This window comes from Apteryx rowi, unplaced genomic scaffold (assembly GCF_003343035.1).
Source record: "Apteryx rowi isolate R43461 unplaced genomic scaffold, aptRow1 scaffold_1204, whole genome shotgun sequence".
Taxonomy (NCBI): Eukaryota; Metazoa; Chordata; class Aves; order Apterygiformes; family Apterygidae; genus Apteryx; species Apteryx rowi.
The window spans coordinates 229-7,101 of record NW_020447425.1 but is presented as its reverse complement, the minus strand read 5'-3'; the positions used below and the strand labels follow the sequence as shown (position 1 = coordinate 7,101).

The following is a 6,873-nucleotide window of genomic DNA, read 5'->3' as shown; positions in this document are numbered from 1 at the left end:
TGCGCGGCGGCGGGGAAGCAAGATGGCGGCGAGCAGGGAGGGCGTTTTGGCTGGGCGGCGGCGGCGGCGGCGGCGGCGGGTGAGGGCGGAGGCCGCCTGGAGTCGAGGATCTGGGAGCCCCAGTGAGGCGAGCGCGGGCCTTCGGGTGGCGGCGGGCTGTGTCCTGCCTGCTGCGGCCGCCGCTCGTCGCTGCGTGGAGGCGGCGGTGCGGGGCGAGTGGGGGGGGGGGGGGGGCTGGGGCCGGGCTACGCGCCACGCCGGGAGCGCGGGGCAGGGTGTGCTGGAGCGCGGCCGGGCTTTCCCTGCCCCGTGTGTCGCCTTTAGGGCGCCGGTGCCTCCGCAGCGCGGGCCGGGGAGGAGCAGGGAGGCAGGCGGCCCCGGAGCAGGGTTGTGGCACGGCTCCTGTGGCGGCAGGCTCGGCCGAGAGTGCTGGTAAGTGCCGAGGAGGTTTAAAACTTCTGGGCCAAGCAGGTTGGAGGTCAATTTGAGTCAGGTACGGTTAGTGCAGCCCCCCCCCCCCAGTTGTTTGTTTGAGAATTGTGGCTAGGCGAGCAAGAAGATGGATAGAAGAATGACACTGCCAGGCACCCGGAGGCCTCCTCCACCCCCAGGCACAGAATGTGGGCGCCAGCCAACGCGGGCACCAACTGCTTGAAAGCCCCGCTGAGCCCTGCTCCCTCCTGTCCAGCTGCCCCAAAGCCATGGGCTTCCCCAGTGCAGTATGTGGTGCTGGGTCCTCCGTTGCCTCTGTCGTCTCTGACCCCAGGCACTTGTATGCTGCACGGGGGTCTGGGTGTCTCCAGCAGTGGCCCAGCGGCCTGACACCTCCTCTTGTCTGGGACACGGGGTCCTTCACAGCTCTTTGCAGGATATGGGGCCCTTGGAGAGTTCCCTACTGCCTCTTCTGGTGCTCTCCACAAGCTTGTAGATCCCTCCTCCTTCCCCCCTCTCCTCTGGTGGGAGACCGGTGGTGCCTCCTGCAAAGCTGACAGCCACATGCGGTACCCCTATGCACTCACTGCACATCTGGGATGGCCCCCCCGCCCTGAGGGCCCTGCAGATTCCCACCCTTCCTGCAACCAGCCCCCCCAAAGCCATTAAACCACCCACAAATGCTGCCCCCACACCCCCACGCACCCCCAAGTGCCTCCAAACCCTGCCGCAACATGGTCACTGACTCCAGACCTTGCCCCTAAACTCTGTCCCAAAGTCCCAAACAGTCCTACAACCACTGCCAGAGCCAGTGCCCGCAGCAGTGAGGTGTTCTAAGAAATGTGGGCGGTGATGTGTGTCTGCCCCTGGACTCAGTGCCACTTTAGAGAAAAGGGAATTTACAGCACTTTTTGGTGCAGAATGTTGACGGGTGGGTGCACAGGTGACGGGCAGACTTTTCTCCCTTTTTCTCTGAGCTGCCTCTCAGAACCCTCTGTACATGCAAGATGTGACTGATGTGGGATAATCGTGCTGTGCACAATGCTTCAGGAGAACATTGACATAAAATTGCAGGCTAAGGAATACCCTAAAAAAATAAAAGGCTCAGGAAAAGCCTAAGAGAGCACTGATGGGCTCTGGGAAGCCCCAGAAATGCTACCAAAAACAGCATGGCTTTTAAGCACCTCCTCAGAGCAGGAGAAATGTCTTACTCCAGCCCATAGGRCAATGGGTGCTCTTAATTACCACCTTTAATTACCGAAAGTGTTATGAAAGCAGAAGGGGCTAGAGATGATGCGTAGCAGGTTACGGACTATGTGTAAGGTCTCAACAAACAGTCCCCTCTTAAAATAGGAACAGTTTAGTCTTAGGTAATAGATGAATGTGGCTTTGAGTAATGGGAAGAGAAGCGCTTCTGTCAATGCCCCGGAAAGCCTTGGAGAGTTGGTCCAAAGATCTGATACCTTCAGGGCCTCACGAGTCTTTTTGGTTTGTTTGGCAGGGTAGCCCACCGAAGGGGGACATCTTGAAGAGAAGCAGCTCGACCTAGCGATCCAGTTGTTCATTTTGGTCATCACCTGTGAGGTCAGCATCCGAGCGTAAGAGGAATCTAGGAGCTGTATCTAAAAGGTGATAGGTTTGAAGCAGAGAGAGGCAAATCAAGTGCTGTCATTCTTCCACGTAGCTAAAGACTGAGAGAATTGTCGATTATGCGTTGTGACATGTGCTGCTTCTTCCCCCGTGATGTGCTCTCTCCCCGTAAACAGCACATAGACAGGGGCTAGCTGAGCATGTGCCAGCTAAGGCCCGTCTAGCTTGCAAATATGACTGAGTCGATCATCCCCCCCCCCCCCAATAAATAGGGGGCAGCCCAGAGCCCATTGAGCCCTCCTGCACGGCAGCGGGCTGCACTGCAGAACCTCCTCTTGAGCAGGGACGCCTCTCCAGGTTACTCCTCGAGGTCGAGAGATTCCTTATCCGTGACAGAGCCTCGGTAAGTGATTAATAGCATGCTGAAACTTTGTGAACTTTGTGAAACTTTCCTGAGTTATATCTCTTACTGATTGTGCATCTAATCCCTTAGACATAAACCATTGACCAAGTCTGGGACGAGGCTTGGATCCAGCCGCACATAGGCTCCTCTCAGAAGGAGTTTAGAAAGCAAGGGGTTCCTTTCTGAACCTCGTGACTCAACGGGAGGGTCTCCTTTGCACTTGCGTCTGACCCTGTCCTCCATGCAGTAAGTAACCGAGCGTACCTTGCCAATTCGACCTTGTGAAATCATTCTTATTTACGATTGAACTTTGTTAAGTTGCTGTCTTACTGCAATAAGCATAGTGCTGCCTCTCTCTTATGAGTGAAGTGCGTTACTCCACTCATGCGCGACGAGCATGTGTATACTAGGGCTTGAGGAAGGATACTGAACAGGAACAATAATACTGACGCAGAATAAAAATGAGGTTTCATGGAAGATGGCGTAGCTAAGTATTAGGTGATGTGCCTGCCTGCCTAATAACCTAGCCCTAATCGCTGTATGTAATGTTTCCAAACAGTTTAGCCTGTAATGTATGATGCAAGGTGCTGTATTAAGATAAAACTTTTCCTTTAAGGAAAAGGAGGGGGGGAAGGAAACAGAACACAGTAAAGAGAAAAAGACCATGCATAAATCTAAGTGTTTCACTGAAAGTAAAATGCAAGTTCGTGTCTTTGTTACAGAGGTGGAACCAATGATAGCAAATGCTGACAAAGAGAAAGCTGGACAAGCAGTTTTTTGGTGATTAATACCGAAGGGACGGGATGAAAGAAGGAAGCAAGAATGCAGTTTAGTGGACCCTTGACAGCACCAGAAGCTGCGGCAGTAGGAGGTGTTCTGGCCTGGGTAACTAAGGTAACTCTTGATGCTGAATGTTAGTTATTTCGGCCTCCCGGAGGCAGCGCTGAGGACTCAGTAACCCGTTCCTACCCTGTGGATATTGTTCACTGTATCTGCCTTAGTTTTGTTTTGGTCGTTTCTATTTTGTTTTGTTATCATACGTGCATCTATAGAAAGGGAAAGATACAATATTTAATTTTTAGATTAATTGCCACGGCTGAAGTTGAAGAGACCAGAAAAATGTAAGCAAGCTGAAGTAATAAAATCAAAAGGAACCAAGCGAGAGCTGTCTCCATCGCCCAAAAAGGGAAAGCCCATTCCTCCTGGCGAGGAAGGATCACCAATAATAGCAATTGGAATAATAGATCACCAACATATAACGGAAGGTCTGTACGCATTACAAAAAGTATGCTACGTACATATATTTCTGCGCGTGTGACTTCATGCATCTATGAAGCATCATACTTTAAGAGCTACAAGACAGCAAACTATTATCCTAGGGGAATGGTGGTCAAGTGGCCAGAGTTACTGAAGAGACAGAGACAGAGAGACAGAAGTGTCTGAATTGTAAAACGAAGAGATGGCTTTCAGGAAGGCTCAGTTAGCGCGACCCCAGGTTAATTGCCTGGCAATGGCATTTGGGGCAGCAGGAAGGCGGCAGCTAGAAGAAAAGTTAAAGCCTTGCGGAATTAAGACTCCTTCTCGTCAGTTCCAACTCCGAGCAATCTTAGGAGGATTTAATTTCCTCCAGCAGCGTTAACCTGGCTTTGCCAGTATCAGCGCACCGTGATGGAAATGACCGGAAAGGAGTCAGGAACGGAACCGGAACAAGGAACATGAGGCTGCTTTCACTGGACTGGAAGAAGCGGCTAAGATCTGCTGCCCTCAAATCCCCAGGACAAGGCAAGCCTCTTTCAGTAAAGCTTTCCGCATCTGCTGACTCCGTGGGAGCAGCACCGTTAGAAAAGAGCGGTAGGGAAAGTGGGTGCCAGTAGCAGCATCCTTCCATGCCCTTTGGGGCCACAGCAAAAACTCTCCAGCTGTGGGAAAGACTGTTTAGCAGCCATCTGGGCTGTGACCGCCTTTGAGACTTTCACCTTTGAGAGCGCAGAGGCAATCCAGCCTGCTCAATTCCCTCTGAAGTAGCTAATGTCAGGGAAGTGAACAGACAGCAGAGTATCGTCTATCCAAGTGGCACAGCGGGCACTAATCTTAACGAGCGGGGTGGGGTGGGGGGGTTACTGTGCAAGTGTTACAAGAAGTGGATCTTCCTGTGTGTGTCTGAAGTGACAGAGCACGGTTGTGCCAGAAATGTGGACACAGGAGGTTTCTGAAAGATTAATCTCTAGCGGCTACTTAGTCCAACTTCCCTTTCACAGCAAACCTGACTGTTGTCATAGCTCCCAAAACAGGGGATTGGGGGAAGCGGTGTTTGTGGCTTGTGTATTCTCGTTTACCTTGCTTGTGTGTGTATTAGATCCGCTTCTGTGCTTATAAACAGCTTTGAATTCTTTTTTTTGTTTTTTGCTTTGCTTTATGCTTTTGTAGGCCGATGGATTTTACTAAGCCTCCATCAACAAGCGCTGGCTGACAGAGCTGTTACGTCCCAGCGGAGACTCTTAGGCAAGACGGAGGAGTTCAGCTCCGCAGCCTGCCAGAAGAGCGTCGCCCGCGAGGGGTTGCTAGCCTGGAGTTATAGGCGCCGATGCACATGGCTCGTTCTGTCAGGCGCGAAGAGGTTTGCTTTGGTTGCAGAAATTTTAGCTTGGCTTTGCACCCTATAGCAGTGGTATTTTTGTATTTATAAATTGTGTTAATCCTAGGCATTCAGAACATCGGGGAACGACTGTATGCTGCCGTGAAGAACTGTTAGAGAATATCGGACTGAAGCTGTCTAGAATTAATTGCTTAGCATAACTTGCTTAGCATTAGTAGCTAAATTTGCTGAAGCCTTAGGCCTCAGGCTGTGAACTTTTACTTAGATAAGTAAAAGGGGGCCCCAGAGCCGGTTCAGGCTGGAGGGATAAAGAAGTTACACGGACAGCAGGAGTAGCCGACCTTGAAGATAAGAAGCAGCCTGCCTAGAGACAATGAAGGGGCCCAAGGAAGAAGGGGAAGAACCCAGACCTAACTATTACTATTGGTSCAAACTATYGCTTAAGGKGTGGGGAATTTAGATTGTAAGGGTATAATTGCCCAGGGATTTCTTTGTTTGGAGTCCCTCTTCGGAGGCACCCAGCTCGAGCTGTAATTACCACACATGTATCATTAAATTTTATTTCTCTCCAATCTGACTTCAAACTTCTGCCTCAGCAGGAACCTAGGGTCAGATCCTGTTATGGTGGCCGGTGAGCCTAATTTTCCATCACAGAACTACAGGCTCCCGCCCTCAGCCCTTTGCAAGTTATCAGGTGTCAAGAGCGGCCAGGAGACTCCAAATGCCAGGGGAAAGGTTCTCTGCCCGGTCCTGACGAGGAGCCTTCGGCCGTAGGGGGGTTGGCAGCATTACTGGCAGGTTACCGGACTTGTGAGTAATAAGCCGCAGTTCACGGAGCAGCAGGGAATGTGGGGGGGGGAATAGTGCCTGGTAGCCCAGTGGCTACGGCATTGCTGTTGCTAGCAGGGCCCGTGTGAAGCCTCAGCTGCCTGTTGGGAGCTTTATTTTGGTGTGTTTACCTGGAAAAAGCAGTGAGGCCTCAAATAAGAATTTTCGTGGCTAGGTGGATAAGCTGTGACCCCAGCTGTCTTTGCCTTGCTTTGCCGCTTGGTGTTGTAACAGCGACTTGGGACCCCAGAATAAAAACTGTTACAGGGCTGAAGGGAGGACCTGCATTTGCCCAGGTTGGGAAACCATCGTTAAAGCCTGGGGTGGGGTGGGGGGGAAAGCTCCAAAAGGAGACTCTGCCGGTGACCTTGGTGGTTTGATTCATTTGCAGGCTGACGTTCCGAGGGCCGGCAACCAGAAGTGGAGCGGCTCAGCCCGTTTGGTTGATTTCGGTGGTACTGTTTAAAGTACAGAAGGGGTCTGGGAGGGTTTTCGAGCAAGACAGGAAAGAGCAAGGAAGACTGGAGAGTGTGGAGAAACTAGGTGCCGTGAACGTACTGAAGACCTGAGAGAATTTGGGGTTAAGCATATGCATATGAAGGTTTGAAAGGGTCTAATGCACAAGGAGCAGTAAAATACCGTGACTGAACGCGGTGCAGAACAAGGTTCTCCCCAGTCTGCGCCAGATGCAGACACCCTGGAGCTGTAGGGACACAGGCGAGCAGGCCCACAAGCGGACTTTGGGCACAGCGGTGTGCAGAGCACTCTGCGTGCTCAGCAGGTGAGTGGTGCTGGAGCGTGGTGAGGGCTGTTCCGAGATGTCCGGATCCATCCGGTTCTGCTCCCTGTYCCTCTGTCCAGCTCTCCATCTTTCTCTTTCCTTCCCTGTCACTCTGTCCGGTGCCAGCAGCGACCAGTGGGTCCCATCAGTCTGTCTGGTTCGGGTCATGTCAGACCCCTCCGCAGCGACTCTGCGTGCGGAGGCGCGGGGCTGTGGATGTGCAGTGGGGGAGCACTAGTGGGC

At 52.2% G+C, this 6,873-nt stretch overlaps 1 long non-coding RNA gene across 1 annotated transcript; it reads left to right on the top strand.

The window, feature by feature from the left end:
• The first annotated feature begins 2,351 nt into the window (after window positions 1-2,351).
• Window positions 2,352-5,188, top strand: LOC112977908. Its single transcript, XR_003257698.1, has 5 exons — window positions 2,352-2,425; window positions 2,516-2,671; window positions 3,148-3,319; window positions 4,853-5,042; window positions 5,128-5,188. It is a non-coding gene; the product is annotated as an uncharacterized LOC112977908 (long non-coding RNA).
• Window positions 5,189-6,873: the final 1,685 nt, after the last annotated feature.